The sequence below is a fragment of the Corvus cornix genome, chromosome 4, assembly GCF_000738735.6.
Source record: "Corvus cornix cornix isolate S_Up_H32 chromosome 4, ASM73873v5, whole genome shotgun sequence".
NCBI classification, from domain to species: domain Eukaryota; kingdom Metazoa; phylum Chordata; class Aves; order Passeriformes; family Corvidae; genus Corvus; species Corvus cornix.
The window spans coordinates 42,993,270-43,015,690 of record NC_046334.1 but is presented as its reverse complement, the minus strand read 5'-3'; the positions used below and the strand labels follow the sequence as shown (position 1 = coordinate 43,015,690).

Genomic DNA, 22,421 nt, shown 5'->3' with positions numbered 1-22,421 from the left:
AATAAATACTAGTTATGCCCAATACAACTATTACGAAACCTGTGAGAAATTTGTAATGCAGAAGACTGACTTTATGGTATTTGACTTTGGAGCCCACTTGCTGAGCAGCAGGACATTTTATTACACAAAAGCTACGGCACACAAACCCAAAAAAGTTCAAGGCAAGGAAAGAAATGTAAAAATTAGTCCTAACCACACACAGAAACTGCTCAGATATCTTGATCTGTCTGCTTGTGCAATAAGGTAGAAGCAAGCTTCTACCACAAGCAGTATACATAATGAAGTGAATGTCCAAAAGGATGTCCAATCTCCTGAGAAAACTGCCAAGCTCAAAAGGTTTGTACTACCTGCTACTGGAATATCAAGGATCTACAGAGCACAAAGAATCCTTAGGTGAAGCAGTGGTCTGCACAACTTCAAATCAGAAGCTATTCATTAGATGAGAGCAGAGCGAGAACATTCATTCTGTTACTACAGATTCAAGCATGCTAAAGTAGGTGAGCTTCCCAACTGCTTGGCAAGCCTCTGCTGTCCTTCCAGGCAGATACCGAGAGTGCAAATACCTAAAGGCATCCAACTGCCCAAGGCCACCCACCTATGCCGACTGCAGAACCAGCCATTATTATCTCCTGGCATCAAGCCTCTGGCTGATTATAATACTCTGTCAGGAGACAACACCCAGACAGTTCAGTTTCATAATACTCAACTATAACAATTCCTCAACACGTCCTGTGAACTGTTTATGACAATACACAAAGCAGAGGAAACACAGATGCACTACAGGGAACATCCGTAGTTTTGAGACGCTTCTATACCAAGACACAAGTAAGGACGCAAACAGACCAAAATATCTGAGGAATTCCTTTCATTCAGGGAAAGCTTGCAAAGGAACAACTCCAGCAATCCACCTGTAGATACAAAAATTTGATTACCCGAAACTCAGCAACAAATAAAATGACCCTCACAGCATCAAAAAAAGTACGTGGTAAGTAAGTAACCTCCTATGTGATATAAGAATTATTCTCAGACAATTCTGGCAACAAATTCATTAAATTGTGTCACATGTTATAATACATATGAACTACAAATCATACCGACAGATTTTCTTTCAGCACCTTCACGCTGCTGAGGGCAGCTGCTGCTGCAAATAGAGACCTGAAAAAGATGAGATTTCACAGACAATAAATCAATCCATGTTCCTTCCACACTGCTTGAAAGATAAAGCAGTAAGAATAAAGTTCTGTAAGTTTGGCTCGTAGCACTAAATGAGGAGCAAATAAAGCATACAAAATAACATTCTCTTTAGCGGAAATCTGAGTAGAGTTGAGCTCCTGCAAACTTACACCTGAAGTATAGCTGAGATGATACAGCACCATATAGGCTGCCCACTTAAGAATACCTGGTAGAGAGCACACATGAAAAAGGGAGTTGTTCAGATAGTACTAACACAAAGAAACACCAAATTTCTGCAAACTTTTGTAGACACCTCCTAGATATCTACAATGTAATAAAACGATCAAGTCAGCACCTAGGGCGTCTTGCAGAGGTGAAACTCGCAGACAAGCAAGTTCTAGCGCAATTAGGTAAGATTGCAACAGTGGAACAGCAATCAATAGGCTTCCCAAGATAGATAAAAGTCAGCCACAGAGTAATGGTTTTAAGATCCTTGATGACTGATGGGAGAAAAGCAATAACCAGTGCACACATCAGATGAGAGCACACTGCAAGAGACAGAGCCTGCTTATGCTGCCAAGAACTGCTAGGCCAGTACCTCCAGAAATGGTCTGCATCACACAGGCATCAACCAGCAGTATCGAAGGTGCACTGTCCTGCAACTCGAGATGGACACAGTGGAGGCAGTGTCAATGCTTGACCTGCTTAGACAGCATCAATAAAGAAGCCACAAGACCATTAAGAGCTTCAGCCAGGAGTTTGAAATAATCATGTACACTCAGGACTGAAAGACTAATGTCCAAACGGTGGAAAGGAGCAGTTCAATACAAGCATTCCTTTTCTTCTTTTTTTTTCTTCTCAAAGCAATAACCAGAAAGAAGGGGGGAGTCAAAGAGAGCCATACAATAATCCAGTAATGGTTTGAACACCAGCACATTTGCAAAACCAAAAGCTGTCAATCCTCTTACAGGGAATCACAAAGTCCACATGCAATGATGGACAAAGCACCATCTAGTTTCAACCAACGTTTTTACAGAAAAAACCCCAAACCAAAACAACAAAAAAGCAGGAAGGATCACCTGCAGCAAACTGCACTGAGCCTTACATGGAGAACCTTGAACATAGCATCAAAGACAACAGAAGATGCTTTCTCAAGCACACCAAGTGCAGTTGTCCAATCTCCACAGAAGATTTTCTAATGAGCCAGGTTAGATCTCTGTGCTGAAAAACAGTATGAGAAGACAATTTCAGTGCTAATTTCAGAGACCAGCTGAACAAGCTCACTATTTCAGTCCAAAATGATGAGCATAACGTATACTCCCAGGAACTAAGATAGAGGAACATGAACAGAAGTTAGTTTTTACGTTCCACAGGGACAACCCTAATACTGCATACATCTTGCTGCAAAAATTAGTTCTTCAAACAACCCATCCTTTCACTTTAGTGGGTTTTGGGTTTATTTGAGCTTTAATGTGTTTGTCAGCTCCTTCACCAACAAAAGTCAGCTTTCAGACAAATGTGGGCAGCGAATCAAGATGCAACAGTTCACTTTTTATTACATTTAGTTATCCAGTTTCTGGGAAAGGTATACACTGATTTAATGATGGGACTCATTAAAACTTGCATTTTCTGAAAACTGTGACATTTAGGTTTGCTAACCCCAAAGAGCACAATTTAAGTATGAACAAAACCAATGCAAATCAGTAGAAGGTTTAACAAATATTTAAATAAAAGCCTAGTAATGAAGGTGTCAGGGAAGTTCATGCTTTGCAACAGGTAAAACTCCATCAATAAAATACCAGAAGAGTTTAATCTCCAAGTGATATCATTGCAGATGACATGATAGTCCAAAAAGGCACTGCCTGTGACAGAGAGGAGTGTTAAAAGCCTTTCAAACCAAATTTCAAGTTATTCTTCAGTTTTTCCCAAAAGAACATCACAAAGATTCAAGAGGAAAACATCCTGACACTATATTAAGTTTTATGTTGCTTCATAAGTTAAATGGTGAAGTAATATTGATATAAGTAATCCTAATATTGGGATGCATGCTGCGTATTTTTTTTCTGTACCAGCCAGCATTTCCCAAAATGAACACCTACCCCAGTTATTTCCAAATGTTCATGGTGAATGAGTTTGCCATAAGCTGTCTTTTTAATTGAGCAACTTAAAGGTCAAGACAGACACAAGAAAACTACCAGTATGAAATACTGCCACTACAGAGAAGTGACATTAAATAACACAGAATTCAAGACATCAAAAGTAATAAAATAAGCAGGAGAAGAAAATAACGAAAGCAACTCAAAGTGAAAAACATATCCAATTTTGACAGTTTCCAATCAATCCTTTATACATCTCTAAAACTGGACACAGTTTAAAAGTAACAACAGCTGTGTATGTTGCTTTTGCTCCACAGAGCACTGCATAGCACTGGTTACCAGAACTCCAAAAATTTTAAATAAAGCTTGTAAAGACAGACATACTTCCACTTTTACACACTGTATATATGCCACTTTTCTACAGAATAATTTTTTATCAAGCTATTACTTATATCCACAAAGCAGTCTTCCAATTTTTCAGCATTTAACCATATACCACTAAAAGTAGTCAAGTTTCATGCTAATTTCTCCCAGAAAACTTGGAGAATTTTTTCCTCTCAAACTAAAAGCAATGCTAAATACATCTGACACATCAAAACTTCATTCAGCTGGATGAAAGGACAGGCTTAAAGGGGAGCATATGAGAACTTCTTAGAGCAGGAACCAGCATTAAGAAAACTGCAGAACTACAATCTTCTTGCAATTCAGAACTTCAATAAAGAGCTATGGTCCTGCTCAGGGACAGAATGAATCATCTGATCAGTGTCATTTCAGAGGCAAGGGCCACCAACAGTTTACTTTGAATCAATTTTCTTGAAAGTCTCTGTGTTTGACCTGTAAGAGTTCAGTACCAAAACCAGCTACAACTGCCAACTAACTTCGATAACAGGACTTGCCTATAATCCTGTAAATGGCTCATCAACCATCCTAGTTCAAGTTATTTCTTTCTGTAAACAAAGTTATCTGCTAGAATACCCAAAACAGATTACAGAACCTCCAACTACAGATCTGCAAGACTCAGCTGCACCCTGACATGACTGACCTGATCTAGCACAGGGTGTAGTCCTACTTCGGTTTGGAGGTTGGAAAGAGGTACTTCCCAGCAAAACTGTAATTCTGTAAATTCAAACACTTTTTAAAGAAAAATACTAACCTGAGGAAAATATTATGAAAGCACTTCCTGCCTTTCTTTTTAAAGTCACATCAATGGTATTTCAAATACCTCTAATAATCACAGTAAAAGAAATATTTCACTGCCACTAGAACATCTGAATCAGATATTAAGAGCAAGCAACTCAGACTCTGTCCAAGAACTGATGACTCTTGTAGACTATGTATTAACAGAGGATGTGTGCTATACATAAGCCAGCACAGCAGCATCTTCCATTTGTACCTCCAGTTTAAAAATGGTCTCACACCATGGTCTTGAAATAGTCCAACTGTCTTACCTTTAGCATCCGCAGGTAAGAGTAATCACATTTGACTCACCAGGAGCATAGAGGTACACAGCAAATAAAATAAGAAAGGCAGATCATGTTAATTGTGAGAATGGGCACACAAACCATAGCTAACGGACAAGTCACTGTCTTTCTTGTTTAACAGCAGTTTATTCATCAGCCCATACTCTTTACCACGATGCTCTCAGAATGCCCAATGGCATACAGATCCTTAGTTCCCAAACCCTCCTGGAATGATGGTGCAGCAAAATCCTCCTATTTTTTTATATTCTTCAGTCAAGATTACTCAGTCTGCTGCAATTCAACACTGGAGACATGACAAGGCAGCAGCCTCAGCTACAGCGCCAACAGGAGATGAATGGATGCAAAAGGCAGTCTTTAACACTTGCAACTACTCACACTCATCCAAGAGTACAATCACACTCTTTTAGGAGCCCAGTGACGTAAATAATTTCTTTTTTGGCCAGTCACATAGGCTTACAGCTGATCTCTTTTCTGAAGAAAAAAGGAGCACCATTTCACAGATCACTCCATCCAGACCTCACTGATGTCAGCTAATGCCATCAAACTAAACTAACAAGTCCAGAACACACTATATGGACCTCATACATTGACAGGAGATCAGGGAAAAAAAACATATAATGTATCTACAACCACGTTTTTCATAGTAATGACAATTCCTCCTTCAATACTCTGGTTTTGCTTGAAGAAGGCTTGTCCACTTCTTCACTGACATGAATGGAGCAATCACAGAAGGGAAACTGACTCTGGAAGAAAGCTTGTCTTATTTCTTCCTGTTAGACACAGTATAGAGAGTACAGAGTAAAAGTTATCAGAGATACTAGGAATACTAGCCACTAGAATGAAGTGCTACACCACACACATTCCAACTGTTTTACCCCACCTCAGGGATTTTGCTGTACAGCTGAAGACCACTGTCACTCTGAGCATGCAGACAACCTCTGTATGCCACATTCACAGGGGTCGGCACTAGGAACTAGTTCATCAAAATCCAGTGTGGGTTACAAAATCTCGACTCCCAGTGCCTTGAGTGCACTAGTTTCATTTCCCTGCACAATTACCATATTGCAATCCATATATCCACACTTATATTAAATGCAAAAATGAGCTAGTTTGCATTTTTTTAAATAGTTATCTAAGATTGCAAAAGAAAAATAGCTGTGAAATGTTTCAATATTTGAAGATTGCTGAGAGCAACTTAGCTGAGTTGGAAGGGCTAAAATAAATTCTATGACAAAGCCAAACAAAAGGACAGACGTAAAGGAACCATCTAAAGAGGAATAACAACAGAGACTGGGGGGGGGTCAATACAAGTGGGCAACTCACAGATCACATCAAAGTCATCCACTAACAGCAGCTTCAGTTTTTCCTGATGCAAAAACCAGAGTGGTAACTAAAGCAGTTTGAGGTAACTTAGTGTAAAAGGATTAAGGCAATTCATTCAAGGGAAGAAGTCCATGAAATAAAACTGACATTAAGATAGGTGCTAGGGATGGGAAAAAGGAAATTTCCCACTGAACAGTACGATTTAAATGCTGACATAACTTTTTGGTACTGAAAAAGCCCACTCATGTAGAATACTAGGACTCATAATTAATACTATTTTTTTACTTGGAGGACACAAAACTATCAACTAGCACTGACTTTTTTGTCAGATAATAAAGCATATCTATGCATAGCATACTCTGTGGAATCATGTCCATAACCACAGAGAAAATAGGAAAGCAGAAAACAATTCTTCCCATGCCTCCATCAGAGCAACTACTGAGTCTAAAAACATCTTCATACATCAATTAGGAAAAGGAAAAAACTCCACAGTGCAAGCACCCCCTTAGAAAGAAGTAGGCTGTTATCATTCTCACGTTAATGTTTGCATAAAGCAAACTGTGCCAGTTCCACACAACAAACACTGAAGAACCACTAATTCTTGCAATCAAGTAAAGCAGAATAAAGACCATTTCCTCTTCCACCTTTAACTCCAAACTACTCCATAGAACGAGCATTCCACAAACTCACCGGGTAATCCTCTGAATTAATGGGGTAAAAGCAACTAAAAATGCTTGATTTTCCCAATTAAACAGTAAATCAGGATGCATCATGAAACTGAATAAATAGAACAAAATGACTGGAACAGAAATAGGGACGTAGGGCAGGCAATCACTTCAGGAGCTTCTGTTGAATCATATATACCACACGTGGCACTTCTGATCACATAATTATCTCTCAACATCAAACAATCAAAATACAACAGTGGTACACTTTAGCATCTTATATGAATATATAATATGCCACATTTCTATACAAAACATATACATTTATACATGTACATGGCACATATATATGTATAAAAACATAAGTGTGTTTTTATTTTTAAAGAAACAAAAAAATAAGTCCCACACTATCAGCTGGCTAATCTGCATTCCACAGTTCCTATAACAAATCTTAGTAATTATTTTGCTAGATTGTTGAGGCCATTAGCTACCCAACAAGTTAAATCTCAGCTCAATAGTAAGTCCTACAAGATTTTTTTTTTTAAAAAAGCCTCCTTAAAGTTGACATTTTTGTACAAGACCTTGGCTCTGCCTAAAAAAGAAACCCACTTCTTCCATATGTGGTTGCAGACGGAAGTTTGAAATCAGAAAATGGAAGAGTTAGAAAGAGAAGCCCCAAATGCATTTACAGTGTCATTACTCAGTCAAATCTTGACTTCTTCAAGGCCTTGACACTGCACTTCTGCAGTTAGTCAATTCTCAGATATTGATTTCAGCTGTAAGTAAAACACACGAGAATAAGGAACAGTTATGCATCCAACAGTACGGCTTTCTATTTACTGAATAGCAACTGCTCAGAAGGATCATGAAGCCCATTTAAGGGGCTAGCTACTAAAAATTTAACATTTGTTCAAATATTTTCAACATATGGAACCTTTACATACAGAATAATGCTTACCCTGAATGGAAAATCATATTAGGTAAAGTTTTAGCATCAGATTTACCAGACTGTGATCACTGTTTCAGCCACAGTTTTGAAGCAGACTGATCTCAGCCAGAAGTTAGAGCTCTGCAATATTTTAAAAGTGACTATATGAATTTTTAGTACAGCCTTGTTACCACACGTACAATTATACTCCATAAAAACAGAGCTCAAATGCAATCTATTGCTCACCCACGATAATTAGCACTAGGAGAACTAAGCTAACCCCAGTGGCTACAGTCATGCGAGCCAGCCGCTGCAATGCTGCTCTGAAGTTCCACCAGAGCAGGGTGCATGTCACGAGGAATAACCAATTTTTAATACCAATCTTATTTAGCAATCCAGATACAGAGACCTATCATATTAGTTATCACCATCCACTCTGAAAATCTTAGTGATATAGGTATTGAAGGTTAAAGCTTTTCTATTCCCAAAACTTAAGTTTCACTATATGAAAAGCTTACCTCTCCTCAATTAGGAAGAGAAGTGTTACAGTGTATTGAATTAATTCAGAAAAAGAAGAAAGAAATTGATCACCTGTGAATATATATTCAACAGCATAGGTATCATCCAATTCATTAGACTTAGTGCTAATATTTTACATTACAGCTACTTAAGACCTTACAATGCATAGGCAGTGACCAGTAATTATTTATTTCACCTAAGTGAAAGTCATGCATCTGCCACAGTGTGAGACTTTCATCTTTCATATAATCCCCCAGTGTGGGGCTTAACCAGCTGTACTGTTCCATCACATCGTAAGCATAAAGCAAACAAATAATAAAACCAAAGCACAGGCTCAGACCCCGTGACAGAACATCACCTACATACCCTAACCAGAAGGGGATGCTCAGTTCTCTGCTTTGATCATGCAGTAGAAAAACAGAGGGGTAGGGTGTTTTCATGGGGTTGTTTTCTGGGCATTTCTTTGTTTTGTTTTATTTTAAATATCTGCGCTCTCTCGCCTTGGCCTTGGAACAATGGTATCAAGTTAAAGCTCAATGTCCTTTTCAAACTCTGGCTCTCCTCGCCAACCTTGAATGGTATAAATAGCAGCAAGCAGAGGAGAGACCATTAAAAATACTCCTTTAAAAATCTCAGGAGTGTTCGTGCTTGTCGGGCAGGACCAAAGCACCCCGGGTGCACAAGAGCAAGCATTTTAAACGTATCAAGCACGGTGTCAGTGTTCACCTAGATTAAAAAAAGCTACGCCAGCAATACACAATTTCCGTATCTCTCAATACCGAAAATTCCAAACACACAACTTGGGCCCCCCGAAGCTGTGACCCCGCGGTCCAGGGGAAAGGCCCCTCGGGGCGGGCCTCGCTGCAGCCGCACCTGCGCTGCTCCCCGAGGCCGCGGCTCAGCCTCACCTCGCCGGGGCCCGCGGAAGCGCGGCGGGCGGGAATGCCCAGAGAAAAGAAGGAAAGCAAGTTGGAGCAGCACGGAGCGGCGGCAGTGACCCGCTTCCCCCGCCAGCACGTCGGCGCCCGGGCTGCCCCAGCCGCGCTCAGCTCCCGTGCCCCGTTATCCGGCCGCCCCGGGAAGCCCTCGCTGAGAGAGCGAGAAGAGAAAGAAAAGGAAGGGAAGAAAGAGAAGCACTCACACTTCTGTAAAAGACAGTAAGTCAGCACTTACGGCGGCGCTCACACGCTGCCCCTCACTTGTAGATCGGGCGCCGCTGAAGAAAACTGCGCCGCGGCCGCTCTCGCCGCCGGCACCGCCCCCCTCCGCCCCCGCGGAGGCCCCGCACCAGCCCGTGCGCTCCTCGCCAGCGCCGCCGGGTTGGTGTCGCGGCTCTCGCGCCCCTCCTGCAGCCCCGCGCTCTCTCCGGGCCGTCCCGAGCGAGGCGCCGCCGCCGTGTTCCGGCCGCACCTGCCCCGCTGCAGCCCCGCTTTCCACTCCGCTCACCTGGCGCTGGCCGGGCAGCGGGGCCGGGCCGGCCCTGCGCGGTGCGTTTGTCGGCGGGGGGGCCCGGCCGGGCGGTGAGAGAGGCGCAGGTAGCCGAGCGGGGGAACTGGGTCAGCGGCTAAAAATACCGCACGGGATGGAGGAGGATCCGGCCGCAGCAACCGGGGAGGCGACCGCTCCTCCTGTGGGCTGTCGACGGGACCGGGGGGGGCGCGGGGCTCGGCGGACAGGGGGCCCTGGCCGAGCCGGGGCAGGCGGTGACCTTGCTCCAGCCGGGCAAAGTGCGCTGGTTCAAACTCAAAACCGACGGCGACAAAACCTGCCTGGCCTCGCTTCAGTTCCTAAACCGCGTGTGGCTTCACGGCTGGCGCGCGGGGTGAGAAGCCGTGGGATGTCCCGGTGCTGGAGAGCCGGGCTAAATCACCCGCCCGGGGCAGCGCCTGGACCGGCCGGGCCGCATTCTCCCGGCAGGGCCCTGCCCCCGCCGTGCCGGGCTGCCATCCCTCCCGCCCCGGGCTGCTGCGGGAGGCGGCTGGCTCCCTCGCGTGCCCACTGCTGCCGTCACGAATGAGGGAGCGTGGAAAAGAAGTTTGTTCCTGCAACCTATTGCAATGCCCAGGGAGGTGGTGGAGTCACCACTCCTGGAGATGCTTAAGAGGCGTCTGGACCTGGCGCCTGGTGATAGGATATAGTGGTTACAGTGGCAGAGCTGGGTTGACAGTTGGGCTTGATGATCTTAAAGGTCTCTTCCAACCTCGATGATTCTGTGAAGTCAGCTGAGAGCTGCCATGGGTCTGAGGTTAGCGAAACAGTGTACAGCAATGCTAAGGCAATGTCCAGGTTACAACAAAAAGTCTCAGGAGGTTCAGGCATAATTTTCTTGATGGCCTAAGCTGTGCAATGATAGTCTTGGCCTAAGATTGTGTTTATGCAGAGTGGTTTATAAATGCAAACCAGATAGAAAGTGTGTGATTTTAGTGACTGCCTACAACTTTTAACTCTGCTGTAACTCTTTTAAGCACTCTGTCCATGGTATTACTTGCTGCCACTTATTTAGGCTTGACATTCTGGATTTCAGTGGTAGTAGAGCCAGCACTTCCCTCCAGGATCTGTCCACTCGGATTTCAGTGGAGAAGGTTCATATTGTGGTAGTCTCCCTGACCCAGTGGATTAGCTGCTGGGGATTCGGCACTAAAGTTGTCTCTTCACAGTGGTGGCAATGCCCATAACATGAGGCAGAGAGGAAAAATCTTTTATTCATTATTACAAAGCCCCAAGAAGTAAGTTACACCTATGTGATATCTGAGGAGGAGAAGCTTCCAAATGCTAGCAAGGTTGGAGACGCTTACCTGGCAAGTCTGGTGTATGAGGGCACAGTAGCCTTCAGGCCTCCTGTATGCCAACAGAGGAGTCTGTATCCAGTCAGATTTGGTGACTGCACAGGAAATGCTTTCTTGACATCAAGCTAATTCCCTGACCTTCCTCTCTGCCCTTCTCTACTATATACAGTTGCTGGCTATTTATATATGTGATGAATATGATTCAGAATTAAACATGCCAGGAAGACACTGAATCTTTCAACCTAATAATTAAAAAAGGAATAGAGCATGATTGCTTTGTTTCATCACCACATGAAAGAGAACTATTTATTTTTATTGTGGTTAGCTTAGTAGTAACAAACAAAATATTCCCATCCGTGAAAAGCAATCTTGCGTGTCTTTATGGGCTTCATCCAAAGCATGCTGGAGTCAGTACTATTATGTATGGGTTTTCAGTTAGCACGTGACTGCAAATCTAGTAAGCTGGATCAGAGCAGGAGTGTTTTTGGGCTACAATACTGAGCACTGTGCAAAACTTGGGCTCCCCAGGAGAGTCTATATGGGGCTCCAGACCTTGGGAGGCAAACACTTCAGTAGCACAGCTGAAGTGCCCTGGCATGAGTCCGCTGCTGTGGTTGAACGTGTGGAGCAAGGGACATAGTGAGATTTTTGTGGTGTCATTAGATTACTGCTCATGTGAAACTGAATGATAGATAGTTTACATAGCCAGCCTTTTAGCAAAGTTCACAGGCATGGCTCCAACTGTATGTATCAAGGCTAATCTCAATTACAACTTAAAAATGCCTCTGTCTTTGTCACCGTGGGGATGGTCTGGAAAGTATCGACTGATCGCTACAGCTGAAAGCTTGTGGTGTTGATCTTGATCCTGCCAAAGATCACAGTTCATTCAGTGTTCGCTGCAACCATTCCATTCTGATGGCTCTTTAATTTTTCCAGGTTTTGTTGTTTGTCTAGGCCTTTCATACAGCAGCAATCAAGGAAAAAAAAATCAAACTGAAAATCAGATACTTAGATTCTTTTAAAAAGAGATAATAATGAGATAATTACTTTTGCTTCTCTGCTTTTTTTTCTTCCTCAGCTCTTCTGGTCCTTGCATTTTTGAGTTTCATAAATGTAGGAGGAAGACTGCAGGATCATGTCTTTGAATGTTGAAATTGAAGGGAAGGAAATGAGAAAAAAAGAGGGAAGAAAGGCAAAACCACTTAAATAAGGAAGAGAAATGAAAGACAAAGGATGACAAGGGGAAAAGTAACCTGGACCACAAAGTAGAATAAAGCATGGGAAAGAATTGCAGACACCAAAGCAAGAGGTGAATATCAGAATAGATGGGAAAGGGAATAAATGGATGAACAGAGTTTTTTATATTCTTTCCGTGTTTCTTGTCAGTAGGAGTAGTCAGGAGTAGGCTCCACAACTGCCTCTGAAAGATACTTCCAGATACATTCAGACTCCAAGAAGAATATATGTCTGTCTTTAATAACAGATATGATTGCAGCAGGTATAAATAATTTGAAATGGTACGAGGTAACTTGAGTATCAATAACAGTAAAAATGCAGCAGCACAGGATGGCCAAGTCTGTGTCCGGCTGGTATCCAGGGTAATGGATGGCTTTGAATAGGTTATTAGGGAAGTCAGTTTCTGTTCCTGACTCTTAATGGTTGCTTGTGTACTTTAATATTATATGGTAATTGGCTAGAAAAGCAGTGTTGTAATAGGAATTGAAATTTAAAGTTCCCTGCTCCCAGCTAGGGACCTTAATTGTTGCATTGCAAAGTGATGCCTTGCTTCCCTGGTCCGATGAATGTGGATTAGTTTGTTCAGAATAACAGATTTTGAGCAGGCACAATGAAAGACATTCTTCCCAGCTAGCCTCTGGCCTGGTGATGAAGGGAATTTCCTGGGAAGTGTCAGATAGGACTTCACTGTTGTCCTCATGACCCTCCAGGCCTTATATCTGCTTGTTTAGCTGCTGAGAGAACCTGCCCTTCCTCCTGTCATGCTTTTGAAAAATGCCAAAATCTAAGTGCAGACCCCACTGAAGCCTAACTCAAGAATTAAATGCTTTAGATGCCAAGAGGACTGTAGTTGGAATGTCAATACCTGACAGCTTGGGTGCTTCTCACACTACTTATTGGAGATTCTGGTCCAACGTACTGCTGCTTCTGGTGTGGGGAGTGGGGGCACATGGCCCAAAGCTGTGGGCTCCTGGTTAGAAAACTGGTGCCAGAACTTGGAGGCTGCAGCTCTCAACACTGCAACAGCTTGGCTGTGGCAGATTTATAGTCTGTGATAAGTCTTATCCTGGCTGTATTTGGGAAAACACCATGTTGTGGATTTGTTTATGTTACACAACAGTGTGTTCACGGGTGATTCTGTGGCATCAGGAGGTTGTGATGATTTTTTTTTTTTTTTTTTTTTGATGTGGAGAGAGGGCCAGTAATGACTGTGGATAACTGCATTCAAATTCTTTGGCAAGTGTTAAGTACTGTTCCCCTTTGCTTATGCAGACTACATTTAAAGTACTGCATTAATACAAAACAAACCTTTCTGCTGGCCAGTGCCAATTTTGGTTTAAGAAAAGTATAGCACCACTGTTGAAAGTCTTCATTATATTCTGAGGCTCAATTACTAATGAATATTCTTCAATTTTTTTTTTACCACAAACTTCGCATTCATATAACTTATTTGAATTGAATTGTATACTTACTGCCTTGAAGTGAGGCATACATACTGGTGAGGTATACCAGAGAAAATCATTGAGAAGTGCTGCTGAAAATGTTGAAAATGTCTTTGGATAGTAATTTGGGGTTGATCTCATAATTTTGCTGATGATTTTACCTGTAATAGCTACAAGTATCATCATTCTAAGAATCCTTGGTATTTTTCCTCCACAGTTTAGAAAACAATCAGAGCGACTGTGTATATCCTCACAAAAAGTACTGGTGAACAGATCACAGATCTCTCGGCTAAATTAGTTACATGTGTAATTTTTCTTCCATATGCTTTCCAGGAAGGGAAGGTTCAGACCTACTTACAGGCAGCTCTGGTGAAGAACTAGAAAATACTCTGAACGCTTTAACAATTAGACTAATTGTAGTTTGCTTGATTCCGTAATGTAATAAACTCTTTCCTTCATGGGCCATTATCTGTGGGATAAACCTCTACATTGTATGCATTATTAATTATTTATTCCTTCCTTCCATTATTCCTAAAGGGACGTTAAATAATGGGCTCATGGTTTCTGGCACAATTCGTAAGAGCAAATCTGTTCAATAATATTAGGAAGCATTTTCTTATGGCAAATAACGTAAGTTTTATCTTCTGTGGAGTTAAAATACCTTTTAAACTGTTTTATTCCTATTAATATGTCAAGAAATCAAGACAGTTTTTTTTCTTTCTGATATTAGTGATTGAAAATATGTGTGTTACTCTTCTAGAGGATTTTAATTACTTGCTTTTGTAGTTAGATAAAAAATGGGCTGATTTTCCCCCCTTCTTTAGTGTCATTTCAGTGGGTTTACATAGCCATATGCAGAATGACAACTGTACTGTTCTGTACGAACTGTTACACCTTGGCATTTTCCACATACGCTGTTTCCTAAGCAAACACACTTTCACATAGGCAGATTTATGCACAAAACTCCCCAAATATGGCTATTTGTTTATTTTGAGGAGGTGAGGGGGAAGGTTGTATAGTGAACACAATGAACCAGCAGAGTTATCCTTAAAGCAGTGTCTTCAATCCATGTCAGTACAATTGAAAATTTAATTGCCTTTGTCAAGTCAACAGGGAAGGGATATTACAACAAGGAGGATGGCTAAACCTTGCGAAAGTATACTGGCTGGGAGGATGGCTGCTAGGAAAGGTTGAATCACAGATCATGGGAAGATGTTTGAGAGAGTCATATATTGCCACAATGTGAATATTTCCAGTGAAACCTGCCCACTTCCAAAGAGAGTAGCGGTGTTCTTTATAGATGTCAGGAAATGACTGAACAGAAAGAACATTTAGAATCCTGGTCTTCAGTCATGCTGAACTGGAGCTGATACTTAAATAACCAAAGGAATACTAATGTGATGAGTGATTTGGTCAAAGGAGAGAGAGGAAGAGACCTGTAAAAAAAGTGCCAAGAGATGCTAGCTGGTGGGGTTATTTGATGTGATAAAGAGATGATGGTTGACAATAAATTTCTATGGCACTTGATTACAAATAAGAGGAGACAGTGGAGGGGTTCTCCAAGCAAGATGCTGGCAGATGAGTCAGAAAGCTGCAGAAGTGAGAGATAATCTAGCTATCAGAGACAGCACAACACATTCTTACCTTTTTTTTTTTTTTTTTTTTTGGGTTGGGTGGCTTTTTTTGTTTTATTTTGTTTATATAAAGGAAAACTTTTTTTCCTAAAAGTCCTCCTTAAGATCTTTCTGTTAAAGGAACCATCTGTGGCAGAAAAATGAAAGTGAAGAAAAAATTCCAAGTGAGTATTTGCACAGACCTATTTGAAAGTGTCTTGCCAGAAAACAAGTGGGTCTGAGCCTTTAGGAGCTGTGCCTGTGCAAGAGCTCCAAGCCTTCAGCTATATAACAGTGGTTAACAGGGGGCTGCAGAAGAATGATTAGCAGTAAGACTTATTTAAGGGAAATTAATAGAAGGGAAAGATCATACAGGCAGTTTCTTTTCCTAATTTTCAGTGGTTTCATCACTAGCCTCACTATAGACCTAATGTCTTAAAAAAAAAAAAGTTTTGCTGAAGTAAAAGCAATTTCATTCTTACCTCTAGCAGGTCAGCTGCTTAAATGGTGCTGAATATTACTTGCTTCTGTCACTTTTCTATGATTACAGCACACATAAATGATACTGCTGTTGCAGCATCTCCACGGTGTGAAGCTTGGATGTGAGATTTAGTTCGCAGGGTTTAGCAAGTATCATTTGCACCATGGTAAATATGGACATGGGGATGAATAGGCTCTTAGCCAGCAGCAAATACATGATGATGTGACTTGTTCTGACAGGAGAGGAGGCTAAGCTAACTTGCACAGGGTTTTCCAACAGCAAATGCAAAGTAATGCATGCTGACAATTTCTGCAGAGCAGCTGATGCACAGTAAGTTGTTAATAGGCGCTAACTTGATGGTACTTCTGAGCTCACAAGACGATGTAATGTTGTGTACCACACTGCTTTTGCTTAGATCCTGTTCTATCAGTAATGGCTTCTGTGGGTTTCAGATCTCTATGTATGTGTGTATTTCATTAGACACGCAGCACCTTAATACTGCAAGTTATGCCATTGTTCACACTGGCTGGAGTAGTCCTAATTAGAAGTATGATAAACGTAACAGGACAGAAACAACAGAAAAAATGGGAGTAATTGTTATAAAGGTAGTGTGTACTAAACAGAAGCTTGCCCCAACAAAATAGAGAGAGAAAAAGCTTGAAACCGGTTCTGCGTGGCAACAAGATGTCCCCTCCTGGGCCTCACTGAGACAGGATAGAACAAAATGCTGTGGGGCAGCTATGCTGAAGCAGCCTATGGCAGGATTTAGGACTGATTGCTCAAAGTCAGATAAGTGGAGAATTAAACCCTTTCCTTTTCTCTTTCTCATCCTCTCTAACACAGACGGATGAATTCAAACATTAATGAAAGGATAGCATGTGCTTTTGACTTGGTGATTGAAATTGAACAATGTTCTCTATGCATGAAAGGTTACTGAATGGACAGTAAGAGATCAGGGAAAAACAAGAAAACACTAGTCTTTTCTGCCTGTCATTTTAAAGAAATGCTTTTAATCCAACGGGAGCAAGAAAATGAAAATAAATGTACGATTTTTCCCTTCTGGGTGGTAAACCAAGCCAAAAGGAAGAAGGTAAGGAAACATGTACGGAATTTAGAGTGAAAATAATCCAATGGGAAGAAAAAAGGTTTCTTATTTGCACTTGATGTGTTTTAGCCCATGTTTTCTATAGCAGCATAGATCACTTAGAGATCTTAACATGGACTCATTTCCAAGCCAATCCTTATTTTCCTTAGAAGAGGCCTGATGTATTAATTTTCTTTGCCCCAATACTTGTTGTAACTGACCAAGGAAGCTTTGCTAGGGAGAAACCCTAAGTCTGTTGTTCTTGGCATAGTATTAATGGCTGGACAGACCTTACATAAGAAAATATAGCCCTGTTTAGGATTCAAGCCACTCACCTTTATAAACTGGACAAGATTACTGTTGAATCAGGTGCATCTGAAATAAGAACAGCATTATTTTACTGGAAAATTGCAGGTGAATGACACATATCAGGCATGTATTACAGGTCTACAGCACTCTTCACCTGGGATTCAGTACGATTTATCTGTGAAATTATGTGTTGTTGATATTTCATACTGTAATGACAATGTAAATAAAATAGTATTTACTTACTAAATAAATGTTGAATTAGTATTTTAGATATGTTATTTTGGCTATTGTGCAGTCTTAAGGGTTAATTTGAAATATAATGAACTGTAAGAAAAAAGGAAAAGCCAAGCATACAAAGTTACAAAATTATTAGCATTAACAGTGTCTGGGCAATCTATTTCTTTTGTTGGTTTCACTTAATTTCTTTTTTCTGGTAGGTCAGTAGTCCTGGACAGTAGGAAGAATAGTTAGTGGAATGGGAACAAACAGTATTTTCTTTGTGAGTAGCTACTTGCTTTCTTATAGCTGAACTCAGATAAGCCATCAGGATGATTGTTGGAGTGTTTTGAAGGCAGATGTCAGTTAATTTGCACAAGGAATTACAAAAAACTTGTTTTCTGTTGCGACAAGCTCCTGAGTCAGAGCTGGAATATGCAGCGGAAGAATACTCATCCCTGCTGTCCCACATGGTGCCCTCCATAACCACAATTTCTTGCTGAACCTCCTATTTATGGGCATTTGTCAGTTTTTATAATTTTCCACAGTCTGAAATGGAAACTGTGGTAATAGATAGGATTTTCTAAGCCTAGAATGACTAGAATTCCCCCAAGGAATCCCTGTATGCTTGGGGGTTTTTTTCCTACTTTTTATTTATCATAGAAAATTGACTGAAGTATCATACTGTGGACACTAACTTGTACTTCTGGATTTCATTTGCCATTTACAATGAGCAGCTTGCAGTGTTTAAAATGGATATAAAAGGCAGCACTCTTATTAAGAGTAACTGATCCTGTCTCTGTGAATATTGGTATAATGGATGGTGGTGCCAACTCGAGCTGATTACTTCTTCCTCTTCAGTGCTGCTGTCTCCGTGGAAGTTGAAGCTGCAGGATTCCTTAATTAATCCTGCCAGTCCAGAAAGTGAAGACAATAAAGGCTAAGTATAGTGGAGCCTTTTGCTATAGTCAGCACTTCCTTTTTTTACATACACAGCTTGGATGCAAGCTAGCAAAGGTAGTCTATCAGGGAGAGCTGTGGGCATTTTAAATATACCCTGGGACACTTACACAGTACATTTCTCCCAGGGACTGAATTAATATTGTGTAAAATGCTTCTGAAAAGGACCCGTTGTCCTACCGTAAACCTGTATGCAAGGAGTAGACAAAAGCCTTAACCTCTCTTCATATCTTGGGTATAGTTTAGGAATTGCTGCTAATTAGGTTTTATTCTAGTGAAAAACCTGAAGATTTCTGATTGTAGGTGAGGATCAGAACTATTAGCCTAGGCTAGTAATAGAATAAAATATAATTCTTGAATTGCATATTTCCTGAAGAGGTTTCACTGTGCTGTGTAAAATGTTTAAAACGTATTTCCCTTATACATGAGGATAGTATGAAAGAATTCAATGACTTGCTACATGATTCAGAGAACATAAGAGGTGATGGGGAAAGATGTTAGTGTTCATTTTTACATTTACAAATTCTAGGTTTCACTTCTTAAACTGAAAAAATATATATTTGGGGCTTATTCTTCATATTTGAAAAATGAGATCCATGAGTCATGATCCACTTCCTTGCTTTCAAAATCTCTGTGTCCCAAAGAAGGAATTTTCGTTTTGGTTACTTGTTCTCTTACCACAGTGACTGGATGGTAAAATAGGCAGTGAAACAAACACTACTGCAGTACTTTTTTCTTTCAGATAATAATACAAACTTTGCTTAAAATAATGTAAGAAACACATTTGTAGCTGAGGATGTATGTCACAGCACTTCAAAGAAGCAGTCTGCTGAAACTTACTTGTTTTTAATGAGTAAGCACAAGCACACCTCAAATAAGGCTTTCTCTGATATCACAGCAGACCTGCTTGCATTTAAATTAGTGGGTCAGCAAGAAAGGACAGGGGAACCTTTTATTAGCAGCTGACTTCTCCCGAGTCTCATTTTACGTTTTTGCTTCCAACACTATTCAACTGAAAGGAGATCCTGTAAAAAAAATGGAGGTGAAAAATAGAGACAACAGAGACATGGCAGCTGCCAGATACGAGCTTCCACTATGTTCTTCAAAAATATCAGTATCCTCACTGATATTATACAGAACCATGATGTGGCATCTGTCCTTGTGAAACAGGCAGTCTTTTGTATTTTCTGATAAGAGCTTTTCATGAGAGAAGTCTAGGATACAGAGTTGGGTATTTTCTTTAAAGCTGTCTTACATGAAGAGGCTGCCCATCAAGTAGGAACCAAAATTAAATATTAATTTAAATTATATTTCACCTGCTGAAATCACTATGGTGGTGCTGTTCTCTAAGGAAGTCTGTACTGTTTCCCTACAGTCACTCTGTGATGTACCAGAAGATCTCAACAGTGAATGTCACTCTGACTTCTGTCAGGAATTCCTCCTATGTTGGACAGCTGGTTGCTCATTCCTCTTCTTTCTTGATGGTGTTTTTTGAAAAGCTGCAGGATGTCTTAATTTCACTTGAATTTTGGGGTTGAGGGTTAATTAGTGTACAAATGACAAAGACACCATGTGACCTCTCTAGAGAATATATAGCCTCTTGTCACATGCATCAACAAATACATCTGAGATGTTAGGGGCCTTTACTCCCTTGCCTTCTTGGCTGTAGCTCTTCCCAGCTCTTGCTGGACATACACAGATATTTTTGTTGTTCTGGTAACGTGAGAGAAGGTGGCTGATCATTAGTATATGATGAATTACGGAGCACATACAGACTAACAGGGCTACACTCACTATAGAATACTAAATAATGAATGTGGTTGATATCTTTTTAATGAGAAAGTAAAATAACAGAAAAGGTCTGTTGTTAAAGCTGTGTTTTCTTTGAGTTACACTATAAATGAGCTGCTTGAGAAGCAGATGACATACCTAATTAATCCCCAGTCTAACTTTACTGGGCTCTGTTGATTTGCATGAGATTAATTTTCTTAATTCTTTTGGGGAGAGAAAAAAAAATTGAGAATTACATACCAGGAAAGGTGTCCAGTTATTTTCTTACATGTGAAACTTCATGTCCAATTTAGTAGCTCACGTGCTTTAGTTTAATTTTGGGAAGTTAAAGGGAAATAGAAAGTAGAATTTTAAGTTATTGTCATGGACTGCAAATATTTAATGACTTTTTTTTCCAAGTTGTATTATTAATGACTTGTTTTATTCAGATTGTGTAAACATAAGAAGGAAGCCCTTCCCTTCCTTCAGTATCCTAGGGCTTTTTGCTTAGAAATTTTAGCTTGAGTGGCTTGTGTTCTTCCAGATGGGTATGATTTTTTCTGTTTTCTTTTTCTCCTATACTGAGTCAGAGGGTTAGTGAAACCAATTCATAAGGTGTTTAACCCCTTGTTAGGAGAAGTCACTAAGAGAAATAGATGAGAACTGTGCTGAGATCTCTCATTAAGATCTGTGTGACAGAAGTAGGATTCAGTGACAGAGGACTGGAACAATTTGAAATAGTCTTATTTCAAAAAATTCCATGAGATATTTACAATTAAATACTCAGAGTTACTGGAAAATTTTAAAAAAGTGATACACTGCAATCATTAAAACCCCCTTCATCACAAGGCAAAGTGACTGCATGTCTTGCAAGCATTAGCAATTCAAACTTGGATACTAACCTATGGAGTAAGACTTGCAAGACATCTAGCAGGGACAATGCAGCATGAATTTTATATTTGCTGAGTACCATATGAATAACCCACTGATTTCTGTAAGGAAGCTTTTCCCAGATGGTTGTATGGCATTTTGGCAGGAGATGGATTTCCTCATCTCCCTGCAGTAAATTCAGTATGGCCCAAGCACTTACTTCATCCTACTTGTTCCACAAGTATTCACATAATCTCAGGTTCTTGATCACAAGAAACATTCAAATGCTGTATTATTTGTGTTATGATATAAAGATGGGCCTCACTACAGTGAAGTTCCCTTGAATTTCTGGGTCGTTGAGATGTGAAAAATAGAAGATACCCCAGCAGGGAAGAGCAGTAGAGGAATCATAGCAGGAATGCAGTAGTGCAGATCTGTTAGTTCAAGTAGTGTTTGGAACTTGCACAGTTTTGCTTCTGCTTCCTAATCATCAGAAGTCACAAACTACTGTTGTAATGCGAGACTTTTTATAAAAAAGAAAACACAGTTTAACTACCTAAATGATCTGTACCTCAAGTGAATTAGATGCTGTGAATTTCTACAGTTTAGGTAACCTTAGGAACTCATGTATTATTTCAAAAATTAGTTAAGGATGAAGTTCATATAAATATTTTTCACTTGCTTTCTATCATGTAATAATTAACTTAATCAGGAGAAACGTTGCACTAGTTTCCAAATGAAACCCACGTACAGAGCACCATCTAGTGCGGGATATCACTAACAGAAAAGCATTTTGGCTCATATGTCAGTTGCCTGTGTTCAATTAATGTAATATGAACTATAATGTTGCAGTAAGTGCCAGACCAGGGGCTCCCATGGCAATATAATCTGGCAATTACATGACAGACCATGGATTGAAAATTGTGACCTTTTGCAAGGACAGCAAAACTGGATGTACTGAAATTCAGGTAATCATTTGTGAGAACCACTTACCTGTAAGAGGAATCTGTTTATCTGTTTATTTATTCATTAAATAATTCAATCCAGCCTGTTCTCACAATTGCCATTTTGAGTGCCTTAAGAACATCATTTAGCTGCTCGGAGCCTTTGCTCAGGTTCTGCAGAACCTCAGAGCTACCCAGGTTCCTTAAGCCAGACAGTCACAGGTATGCAAAGCACAACTAACAGGTCATTAATCTGAGTGTCATTAAGACAGGAAGAAAAAAAAAGCAGGTTAGTTCTGTAGGAGAGATGGGTAAAAGGAATTTATACACAGGTATTTATGACTTGCTAAGGAAGGACAGAAAAGTGAGCTACAAGACAGTTTGCTTGCAGTTTTTATGCAAAGGCCATATTTTGCTTCTTCTGCAAGCAAACAAACATGAATTTGGCCCCAAGGTTGTATATTCAGTGTTTGTGTATCAGCATTATGTTTCTAATGCAATCTATTTAGCATTAGGGTGGGATTA

The 22,421-nt window shown here is 40.5% G+C and overlaps 1 protein-coding gene across 4 annotated transcripts in view; it reads right to left on the bottom strand.

Annotated features, from left to right (window-relative positions):
- The window catches only part of MTUS1 (microtubule associated scaffold protein 1), a 121,829-nt gene extending 112,374 nt beyond the window's left edge, over nt 1-9,455 (bottom strand). For 3 of the 4 annotated variants that reach the window (XM_039551414.1, XM_039551416.1, XM_039551417.1), the window contains exon 1: nt 9,359-9,455. The gene's annotated coding sequence lies outside the window, so the exon portion shown is untranslated. Of the gene's footprint in view, nt 1-9,326 lie in introns of all 4 variants that reach the window. The other variant, XM_039551415.1, reaches the window with a different exon arrangement.
- Nucleotides 9,456-22,421: the final 12,966 nt, after the last annotated feature.